Source organism: Siniperca chuatsi, linkage group LG8 (assembly GCF_020085105.1).
Source record: "Siniperca chuatsi isolate FFG_IHB_CAS linkage group LG8, ASM2008510v1, whole genome shotgun sequence".
In the NCBI taxonomy this organism is placed as follows: domain Eukaryota; kingdom Metazoa; phylum Chordata; class Actinopteri; order Centrarchiformes; family Sinipercidae; genus Siniperca; species Siniperca chuatsi.
Window position 1 is genome coordinate 28024412 of NC_058049.1, and position 12565 is coordinate 28036976.

The 12565-nt window shown below is 37.0% G+C and overlaps 1 protein-coding gene across 1 annotated transcript in view; it reads right to left on the reverse strand.

The window, feature by feature from the left end:
• LOC122880160 overlaps positions 1-8175 on the reverse strand; it is a 36351-nt gene extending 28176 nt beyond the window's left edge. Inside the window, exons 1-2 of the mRNA XM_044205009.1 lie at positions 8035-8175; positions 7412-7526 (exon numbers count right to left, since the gene is read on the reverse strand). The gene's annotated coding sequence lies outside the window, so the exon portion shown is untranslated. The remainder of the gene's footprint in view (positions 1-7411; positions 7527-8034) is intronic.
• Positions 8176-12565: the final 4390 nt, after the last annotated feature.

A 12565-nucleotide genomic window follows, 5' to 3' on the forward strand; every position in this document is an offset into this window, starting at 1 on the left:
GTAGATATTTATTCTCTAAATACAATATTCAGAACAACTACTTCATAATATTTATTTTTTGTGTGTGTGTGTGTGAGTGTGTATATTTCCACTTGCCAATATATTTATTTATATTTAGTTATTATTGTTGTCATTGCTAATAATATGAGGTGGGGGAGCTACAGCAGTGATTCATTTTGGCAGCATTTAACTATTTCACACCTGATTTCTCATTAAGTAAAATCCCACTTCCTGTGTATTATGTGTGTTCAAACACACAGAGGATCAATTTTCGCAGATAAGAACAACATGAACCACAAAAACTAAAATCCTCTTTCTTCTCCCAAATCTCATTTTTAGTACCAATTTTATCTCTGTCCCACCCCTCTTCCTCCCCTTCTCATGTAAGGTTATTTAATGTTTGTCAGACTGAATACCCCAGGATACATAAGGAGGAGAGAGTGTGAATCAAAACACTTCTGGTTTATCTGTTTTTTTAATCTAATTATCACTGAGTTGATTTTTTAGATATCTTTTTTATGGAACATGTTTTCATATTTTCTTGAAAATATGTGAAATGAGCATGATGTTTTAAAATTCATGAATAGTGATAAAGGTCTACTTTCATGTGAGGGGATTATATGGAGAAGATAATACTATAAATGGAACATAAATAGTGGTAGTTTGACATTGAATTAGTACAGTGGAAAGTTCCCGTGGGTGGATATAAATTTACCCTCAAATCCAATCCAAGTCCTAACTCATGACAACACATTTTCTACAGACAATTAAAAGTACGTGAAGGTTTTGGTCATGGTTAGATAAGAAGATGCAAACTATGTTGTTTTAACCTCGCTCACTGATGCTTCACTGTCATCTTCTTTTTCAAATGATGCTGATGTTGACCTCGGCATGCTGTTGTCTGTTTTCATCTCAAAGGAATCTTATCTACACATTGTCCACAACATGTAATATTAATGGTCATGTTTTTTGAGACTGTGTTAAATATTCAGTAGAGACATTCATGTAATCCTGCTGTCACTGTCAACCACAGTATACCATTTCCTGTTTTCTTTATTGTGGTAACAAACACAAACACACACACTCACTCACAAACAGCCATATGACTGAGCTGATCTCAGCCCTTAAAGGTGAGGTGACGTGTATTGGCTTTTTGTCTTTTTGTCAAATTCAGCAAATATCTTCTCACAGTCCGCTAGCTGTCCGTTCAGTGTGTGTGCTGAAAAAAAAGTGCTTGTGTTTGTACACAGCCCTGGCTCTGTAAATGGATAATAAACAAAGTGTCTCGGACACAACACTATCCCAGCCATTCCGGCCATGATGTGTGTGTCAGGTAACGGTAAATGACTTGCCCACGGACATTCAGCTTATTTTCTAGTTTGCCAAGATATGCTGTTGTTGTGATGTTTGCTATAGCAGCAGGAGAGGTGTGAGTCTGGTCCTCTCTGGCTTTGCAGCTGCAACTGTAGGGACAGTTTGCTAACCTACAACCTAGCTAACGTTAGTTACATTACTAGGTGTTGTTGTTCGCTCTGTATCATGGTATTTGTCATGGTATTGAATTTCTCCAGAATCGCATACCCCACCTTTAAGAGCAGCACACAAAGACATACACAGCATAGTATCCTTTTAGGTTGTACAGCTTAGTTCCTCGCTTACGCTAACTCATAGTAAAGACAGTCAAAATTTGGGAATATTTAGGGCACAAGCAGCGACCGCTGTGAGGTCCATATTGGCATGCAAGGAATTATTATTATTCTCACCCATTCCAAATTAATTGCATTTTTGAGGGGCTAAAGGTGCTCGAAAACTCACAAAACTTTGCACACTTGTCAGAAGTGGCTCACTTTAACAAAATCCTCCTAGGGAATTAACCGGATTGACCTAAAATTTTCACAGTGCAATCTAAAGACCATTAAAAGTTGAAACTGTGAGTTTTCGTTGAAGGGCGTGTCCGTGGCGTGGCATCATATTTTGATGTTTTGCGAAGAAACAGGAAGATGCTGTAACTTCAGTGTACATGGTAAAATCTGCTCCAAACTTCACATGTTTGATAAGAGTCCTGCCCTAAACACATGTACATGCCAATATTCAGTCATAGTCATAGCGCCACCTACTGATAACAGGAAATGACACTTTTTGTACTGTGACGTACTCATCCTAGCAGGTTGACCAGATCCACCTCAAATTTGAACAGAACAGCCTCAAGAGCTTGATGATCTTTTATTGTGAAGCTTTTCAGTTTTTATCAAACGTTGTTGTCGTGGTGATACATTATTTGTCATGAAACAGGAATTTGTTATAACTTGAGTGTACATCATCCAATCTTCCCCAGATTTCACATGTTCGATAACGGTCCCGGTCTTAAGACATCTATATGCCATCAAGGAGTCATAGCCATTGCGCCACCTACTGGCAACAGGAAGTAGACGGACGTAAGAAGTGACATTTAATTCCTTCGTGCGGTGTTCACCATGCATGAAAATTCAGAGATGCATTGTTCAACCTCCGGCAACCTCGCCACGGATGCTGCATGCCCCGACGTGTGGTCAGTGCGAGGGCCTGTTCATCTCTGCGAGCCGCTTTGATTAGGGCCAGAGCAGCGACTGCTGCGAGGTCCCTATTGAAATGCAAGGAAATATTATTATTATAAGAATTTTCCCACTCCAAATGAATAGCATATTTGAAGGGCTAAAGGTGTTTGAAAACCCTCGAAACTTTGCACACTTGTCAGAAGTGGCAAAAATGTACGTATTTTATGGGTCTTGGGCGTGGCAAAATAGCTCCATAGCCCCCCCTACAAAATAGCGAAATAGCAGCCCCCGGCCTACATTTCACCTACATGTACAACATTTAGGAGGTACATGTATCAAACCAAGACATACAAAAAAGCCTCTTGGAGCCATTCCCTAAACCCAACAGCAAGTCAACCATTTTGAATTGAATGTGAACTTTTAGGCCATTTTTTGCCATTTACAGGCTCCGTACTTTAACGAACTCCTCCTACAGAATTCATCGGATTGACTCCAAATTTTTGCAGTGCAATCTAAAGACCTACGCCATTAAAAGTTGTGCTAACTGTGAGTTTTCGTTGAAGGGCATGTCTGTGGCGTGGCGTCGAATTTTGATGTTTCTCCATGAAAACGGAAGCTGCTGTAACTTGAATGTACATGGTCACATCTGCCCCAAACATCTACATGCCAGTTAGGAGACAATCATCATTTGATTTACATAAAAATTTCAGGGTGTGGTGTACACTTGATGTACTGGAACATTATGTATAATTAGTGGGTGTTCTCTAGCGCCTGAGAGTGGACACAAGAAGTGACATTTAACTCCTTTGTGCAGCATCCAGAACACATGAAAATTCAGATCTGCATCGTCCAACCTCCAGCAGCGATGCCGAGGCTGCGCCATGCAGTCAGGTGCAAGGGCCAGCTTTAATTTTATTTTGTATTTTTTAAGCATTAAGAAAAATGACTCTCCACGAAAACAATTGAGGAATAATAGTAATTGAGTATTAGCCAGTAATATTTCCAACAACTGAGTGAGTGATGGCACACTCATTTGTACTGTAATTGAAGGAGGATTAGCACTAACACCTTGTCTACACCGGCCGTGAAGCAAAAGCAACACATCAGAGGCACAACAGCAGCAGCTGCAGTCAGTGTCACACTGGCTCTGTTCATCCACAGTACTACTGTGCACAAGTTTTGAAAGCACTCACAGCCCAATACACAATCCATTGATTGATTGAGTTACGCACTTCACCAGAATGAGTTGTATACCACTTATTCACCCCGTGTTGCTTTGAATTCCTGAAGAATTTTTTTCCTCACATGCCAATGCCTCCACGTGAATGTAGAATGAATCCAAAACACACAACCCAGACTTTTTGAAGTTGATGGCCCTCTCATTTTTTAAAATAGCAAAACTTTATCAAAACATCTGTTTAAAAGCGCTCACATGCAAGTCTCATTTATCTAGTTGTATGCTCAATACTTCCAAAAAACCTTGCTAATGAAATCATTTCTGCCCTGAAGGTAAACAGTACTACACACCTGTGGTTAAACACTCGTGCATGTGGCTGAGAGCAACAACTGCGTGCGTGTGTGTAGCGTAGTACCGCCTCCCACCTCGTTCACTGGTCAGGAGCTGTGCATGTGGTTGCTCAGGCTCGCCTAGGTTACACTGCCACCTGGTGGAGATCCCAATACACTACAAAGCAGTCAAACTGACCTATGATACTGCTATACCAGCTGCTATAGCAAAACAAAAAAAAGGTTCATATCTGCAGTGCATTGGCCGATATGGCTCAGAGACACGCAAAAAATGCAGCAAAAAAACCGTGATCGGGCATCCCTAACTGCCATGCCTGAATTTTAGCATTAGGGCAATCATCTGTGCATTATAATGCCTCAGGCCAACAGCACTATGTGCCCCGACCCCTCATTCATTTGAATGGAACCACTCTGTTGATACAGCAGGGGTGCCAAAACTTTTGACACAACTCAATGCAACAACACTTGGCAAGGCACTGCATTGGCCAATCAAATGCAAGCACACATTCCTGGTACATTATTTTGTATTTCTACTATTTCAATACACCTCTGACATTTTTTTAATTATATGTGTTTCCAAGTGGTTTACAGCAGGTTTTGCCTGGCATGACAATCATAAAACTACAAAATTTGTGGATTATATCACTTTTTGTTATACTCATTTGGTGTCCATAAATGTGAAAGGATATATGAAAGATACAGATGCAGGAAGAAGCAGATCTGATGCTGAGAGAAATGTAGTATGCACCCTCACACAGTCTCTCTCTCTGCCTTTACACACCCTCTCAGCTTCAAGAGGCAAAGAGCTGAAAGCAGCAGAGAGATGACTAAGCATCATCATGACCTCGACAGAATTGCCTCTCAGTGATGCGCGTGTGCATGTTTAGTCCTTTACGACTGCATTGTGTTGCTCAGCATATAGTCTCACAAATAATAAACACAAAAAGAGAAACAGCAAAGGAAAGATGGGGATGTGTGGTGTGCATGTGAAGGGGTGGGTATGTCTGGGTGTACCAAGCATTACGTCAGAGAACTCTGACATCATAGAGATCTAGAATCGTTTGCATGTGTCATGACAGAGAGGAGACAGGCTGGGGTGGCTGGATTTTTTTTTATAGGCTCTAGTGATGCAGTAGAACCCTACAGTGAATGTGAATGGTCAAATTGAAAAGTTGATTAGTTGGATTTTATTATATGATAAGATGTTCCTTTTAATTTATCCATCACCTTAGGGTGCTAGGCAAAGGTCGTATAAAGTATATATAGTACCACGGCTATTAATGAATTGAAGATAGTCAAAATCATATATGAATGTTTCAGCCGAATGAATGGTGATGCGTTCACTTACTGATGTTCATACTGGGGTCAACGGATTGCATACTCAGCGACTACAAATCTTTGAACTGAACTAAACAAAACTATTCAAATCAGCAAAGTGATTTGTGATTTCCACCTTTAAAGGACTCTTTGTTAAGCATTGATGGTACAGTGTGTAGGATTTAGCGGCATCGGGCGGTGAAATTGCAGTTTGCAACTATTTGAATACCGCTCGCATCACCCTAACCTTCCAAGCGTGTAGGAGAAACTACGGTGGTAACGACAATATCTAGAGCTAGTGTTTGGTTTGTCCATTCTGGGCTACTGTAGAACAAGGTGGTTCAACATGGCGACCTCAATGGAAGGGGGCCCGCTCCCTTTGTAGATAACATAGGCTTATTGTAAGGTAATGAAAACACAAAAATTCTTATTTTTAGGTTATTATACACTAATGAAAACATACTTATAACTATTGTATTCCATTTCTGCCAAATAGCTCCTCCTATATGTTCCACACTGGACCTTTAAGTCCTGTTTTAACTGGCAAATTGTGTTTGTATTTACAACATTGCTATTCTCTGTTAACTTGCAAACTGTAACTTACTAATGCTGCCTCAAGTCAACTGAAACAACATTAGAGCAGCTGTATAAGTCTGTAACAAGTGTTAGTGAAAAATCTGTGGAAAACTGTGAACATACAGTTAGACTGAAAATAAATTATGAAGTGGTAATAAAATTGCAATTCTGACTGATTCATTGATTATTAGACTAGATGCACACTATCTCTGTGTTTACAGCCTCTTAGGTGACTAACTCAGTGATGCTTGTTTTTATGGATTTCAATCAACGCTGTAGCCAATGCATCGCATGCCAAATAAATTATTTGACTTAAAGAAGTTGGTGTCTCATTTCTTTAGGTTGGTCAGGGCTGTATAATGGATTCAATGTGCGGAATATGTGTGTAGCCTTGCATTTCCTTATAATCTAGATTTAGACCAATAAATCCGCCAAGATGCTATATCAGCCAATATCAGATGATCCTAAAATAAGATAATCTTTTTTTCCCTCTCCACATCAGACAAACATGTCATAGAGGTCCCCCTTAGTTTGATCACTTTGATACAGAAACAGGCTGTTGCTATATTTTCCTTTCTATTGCAGAGCACTGAAAGTAGTACAAGTGAAATTACTTACTTAATGGAAATGACAATAAACACACATGGCACACATACATAGTGTACAACCCCCCATCAATTAAACAACTGGTGACAGAAATAGCAAAATTTCCGTGCCTTACAGCATGCATCATCAGCAATAACATCAGTGCCATCTGATAAATATTTGACGAATTTCCTGTGGGAAGGCTGGGAACTTTGCAGTTGCTTCCTTGAGGCATCTGAATTTTAGCATTCATGACATGGAGCTGCCATTCAATTCGGCTCACTCAAAATCCATTAATCGCCTTTTTTAAAATAAATTTAGCCTTTAGCACGCTGTTTGCAACTGGCCAAGCAAGGTGCAGTGTGTTTTGGTGGAAGACTTCGGATAACATGCAAAACATTTCTAAAGTTTAGAACACTGACTGACATTATTATTGTTAATATTATTATTATACCTATTGGATCATATAAAGCCGAATTTACCAGTCGACTACAGTCATTCCTAAAATATCTCGGGTTTTATTCTATTCTGTAAATATACCTTCCGACAAGCAATGGAGTTTGGCGTGCCATTTTTCATGCAGGATCCAAGACGGCGTATATCAGGTCTGTAGTATACCATCACGTACAGTAACGCTGATTCACTGCATCATCTTCCCCACCCAGTCAATAACACCCAAATGACGCCGTGATCTTAACTTGTGCAAGCACATTGCGATCACCCACAGGAAAGCGGTCCTTTCAATGAGCCAACATTGAGCACACAGTGATATCTTATCTGCATCCTGAAGGTTAAATACTTAATGAGTCAGTATATGAAGACTACTGGTCCCCAGGCACTATAAAATACAGACATCTAGCCAGGATACTCACCTTCAGTCAGGCAGTGACACAGCCCGGCCCTCTCCAGTGTTCCTGCTGGTGAGATGCTGTCCCATGGCTGCAGCGTACTCCGTGTCCTCTGGCATGAGCAGGAGGATGCGGCTGTCTGGTGAGGAGGGCAGAATGACATGAAACTGGGAGGCATCTGTCTGTCTGCGCCATAGGCTACTCCTGCTGCAAGTTTGAATTATTATCGAGAAAGAGTCAGCTGAGCTCCAAGCAGCTTCACATGGATGGAAATATGTTGTGCCAGTCTGTTTTAATTTATAGGTTTCACCCTCCAACCCATCCAGCACACAAAATATTTTACAATGTAATTATTTAAATAAATGATTATCCATATGGCATTATGGAAGACCGGAACTGCCAAAATCAAAAATAAATAAATAAATGTCTCAATAAATGAATTAATATGCCATTAAATGCACCAAAAATAATATCAAAATTAATTTAGGCATTCAATAATTTATGAAATGTGACACAAATTGATATTTCTGTTTTAATTAGCTTAACTCTCTGTGAATTATGGAGTTTACTGATGAACACTTGCTAACTGTAGTTAGCTGCCCTCAGCTAGTTAGCTGTGTAGCTGCGGTCTGATTACCTGACTCTACCTGGAGTGGGAGCTCGGAGCAATGGCAGTCCAAAGCACCTGTACTACAGGAGTAAACAATGACACTCCCCCGGCGCTCCTGGCTCAGAGCACCCAAGTTCAGGGCAGTCAGCTAATAGGACAGCTAGCAGGATAGCCAAAGTAGCTAACCGCTAATAAAAAGTAGTTAAGGCCATCTGTCATCAGCAAACTACGTAAATCCCAGAAAGCTGAAGAAGAGTACCTGGAGAACAATCACAGGGGAGACCAGAAAAAATTCCCTCCATAAAATAAGATCCAGTTTCATGAAAATAAGTAAATAAAGTTATAAAAGTTGTGTGCTTTTGTACAGTATTCCATGAAGACTGAGCCCCAGAAGCAGTCCACTCTGGCGATGATAATCGTTTTTCAAACATAATTATTGTCATTTCTGATCTGATTAACGGGAAATTCAACATATTCAGTAGCCCATATTGCTGGTCTTTTTCTACAGCCAGCATATTTTCACCTTGACCTTTGGATGACATAAGGTCATTTTCACAATACATTACATAGTCCACAGAGAGTATATGTTCAATTTAAGCTTTTCTATTGGTTATTTGAAATTTAATTATATTACCGTAAATTGTCATTAATTCCAAGATCCTCTCAGAAAATAACTTCCTGCATTAAATAAGATTAACTGTCATTAATGCCAAGAACCTCTCAGAAACAAATTTGTATATTAGAAACATCAACGTTAGGATGAATATGAAGAAATTCCTGTTTTTTTTGTTTGAGTGTTTTTAAAACATAGTCCACAGACAGTATTTGTTCAATTTATGGTTCTTTCTGTTGGTTAATTGCATTTTAATCATTGTATTACCGTAAATTGTCATTAATTCCAAGAACCTCTAAGAAACAACATCCTGCATTAGAGTATTCAAAACTGTTTTAAAGTACTGTAAATGTCAAATCCAGAGACAACAATTAATTTAAGCTGTTTTCATTGAGATAAGTTCATTTTCACAACTCTGCCATAAAGTAAGCTGTAATTTGTTTACAGAATGTCTTAGAATCAAATTTGTGCAGAAGAAACATGAAAAATCTGTTTAGAGATGAAGGATAACATGGTTATTTTGATGGTCTTTTAAAAAACTTTGCATATGTTCATCTTAACCTTGTTTGGATGAAAAAAGGTAATTTTCACATTTTCAGCTGTCCTTTCTGTAGTCCAGAAACTCATTTCTGCATTACTGACATCAAAAACTGGATAATATTGAGGATGAAACAGTTTAAATGAGTTTCCTTGAAATCCTTTTCTAAAGACAACATATGTTCAATTTGAGCTTCAGTTGGTGAGAAAATTGTATTTTAATCACTACGTTAAGATGAACTGTCTCTATTGCCAAGAACCTCTCAGAAACGAATTTGTACATTAGATATATCAACGTTAGGATGAAAATTTTTTTGAGCGTTTTTAAAACATAGTCCATAGTTCAATTTAAGCTTCTTTCTGTTGGTTAATTGCATTTTAATCATCATATTACTGTAAATTGTCAATATTTTCAAGATCCTCTCAGAAACAGCATCCTCCATAAGTATATCAAAAATCGTCATTTAAGTACTGTAAATATCATTTCAGAGAGATTAATAAATCACTTTAAGCTATTTTAAGTAAGTATAAGTATATTTTCACAACTCTGTCAAGGTAAGCTGTATTTTGTTTACAGAATGTCTTAGAATCAAATTTGTGCAGAAGAAACATGAAAAATCTGTTTAAAGATGAAGGATAACATGGTTATTTTGATGGTCTATTATAAATTTCCTACAGCATGCATATGTTCATCTTGACCTTGTTTGGATGACAAAAGGTAATTTTCACATTTTCAGCTTTCCTTTCTGGCGTCCAGAAACTCAATTCTGCATTACTGACATCAAAAACTGGATAATATTGAGGATGAAACCGTTTAAATGAGTTTCCTTGAAATCCTTTTCTAAAGACAACATATGTTCAATTTGAGCTTCAGTTGGTGAGACAATTGTATTTTAACCACTACGTTAAGATGAACTGTCTCTATTGCCAAGAACCTCTTAGAAACGAATTTGTACATTAGATATATCAACGTTAGGATGAAAATGAAGACAATTCTCGATTTTTTGTTGCAGTGTTTATAAAACATAAACAAAGAGTAAATTTTCAATATATGCTTCTTTCTGTTGAGTAGATTCATTTTAATCATTACATTGCCGTAAAGTGTCATTAATTCCAAGATCCTCTCAGAAACATTAGACCATTAAGATGAACTCTCATGAATGCCAAGAACCTCTCAGAAACGAATGTGTATATTAGAAACATCAAAGTAAGGTTGAATATGAAGTTTACACACCTTTTGTTTTGAGTGTTTTTAAAACATAGTCCACAGAGAGTATATGTTCAATTTAATCTTCTTTCTGTTGGTTAATTGCATTTTAATCATCATATTACTGTAAATTGTCAATATTTTCAAGATCCTCTCAGAAAGAACTTCCTCCACAAGTGTATCAAAAATCGTCATTTAAGTACTGTAAATATCAATTCCGAGACATTAATAAGTCACTTTAAGCTGTTTTAAGTGATATAAGTACATTTTCACAACTCTGTCAAGGTAAGCTGTAATTTGTTTACAGAATGAAAACAAATCAAATTTGTGCAGAAGAAACATGAAAAATCTGTTTAAAGATGAAGGATAACATGGTTATTTTGATGGTCTTTTAAAACTTTCCTTCAGAATGTTTATCTTGACCTTGTTTGGATGATAAAAGGTAATTTTCACATTTTCAGCTGTCCTTTCTGGCGTCCAGAAACTCAATTCTGCATTACTGACATCCAAAAACTGGATAATATTGAGGATGAAACAGTTTAAATAAGTTTCCTTGAAATCTTTTTCTACATACGACATATGTTCAATCTGAGCTTCAGTTGGTGAGAAAATTGTATTTTAAAAACTACGTTAAGATGAACTGTCTCTATTGCCAAGAACCTCTTAGAAACGAATTTGTACATTAGATATATCAACGTTAGGATGAAAATGAAGGCAGTTCTCCATTTTTTGTTTGAGTGTGTATAAAACATAGTCAACAAAGAGTAAGCTTTCAATATAAGCTTCTTTCTGTTGAGTAGATGCATTTTAATCATTACATTGCCGTAAAGTGTCATTAATTCCAAGATCCTCTCAGAAACATTAGACCATTAAGATGAACTCTTATGAATGCCAAGAACCTCTCAGAAACGAATGTGTATATTAGAAACATCAAAGTAAGGATGAATATGAAGTTTACACACCTTTTGTTTTGAGTGTTTTTAAAACAGTCCACAGAGAGTATATGTTCAATTTAAGCTTTCTTTCTGTTGGTTAATTGCATTTTAATCATCATATTACTGTAAATTGTCAATATTTTCAAGATCCTCTCAGAAACAGCATCCTCCATAAGTATATCAAAAATCGTCATTTAAGTACTGTAAATATCATTTCAGAGAGATTAATAAATCACTTTAAGCTATTTTAAGTAAGTATAAGTATATTTTCACAACTCTGTCAAGGTAAGCTGTATTTTGTTTACAGAATGTCTTAGAATCAAATTTGTGCAGAAGAAACATGAAAAATCTGTTTAAAGATGAAGGATAACATGGTTATTTTGATGGTCTATTATAAATTTCCTACAGCATGCATATGTTCATCTTGACCTTGTTTGGATGACAAAAGCTAATTATCACATTTTCAGCTGTCCTTTCTGGCGTCAAGAAAATCAATTCTTCATTACTGACATCAAAAACTGGATAATATTGAGGATGAAACAGTTTAAATAAGTTTCCTTGAAATCTTTTTCTACATACGACATATGTTCAATTTGAGCTTCAGTTGGTGAGACAATTGTATTTTAACCACTACGTTAAGATGAACTGTCTCTATTGCCAAGAACCTCTTAGAAACGAATTTGTACATTAGCTATATCAACGTTAGGATGAAAATGAAGGCAGTTCTCCATTTTTTGTTTGAGTGTGTATAAAACATAGTCAACAAAGAGTAAGCTTTCAATATAAGCTTCTTTCTGTTGAGTAGATGCATTTTAATCATTACATTGCCGTAAAGTGTCATTAATTCCAAGATCCTCTCAGAAACATTAGACCATTAAGATGAACTCTCATGAATGCCAAGAACCTCTCAGAAACGAATGTGTATATTAGAAACATCAAAGTAAGGTTGAATATGAAGTTTACACACCTTTTTTTTTTTTTTTTGTGTTTTCAAAACATAGTCCACAGAGAGTATATGTTCAATTTAAGCATCTTTCTGTTGGTTAATTGCATTTTAATCATTATATTACTGTAAATTGTCAATATTTTCAAGATCCTCTCAGAAAGAACTTCCTCCACAAGTGTATCAAAAACCGTCATTTAAGTACTGTAAATATCAATTCAGAGACAGTAATAAGTCACTTTAAGCTGTTTTAAGTGATATAAGTACATTTTCACCACTCTGTCAAGGTAAGCTGTAATTTGTTTACAGAATGAAAACAAATCAAATTTGTGC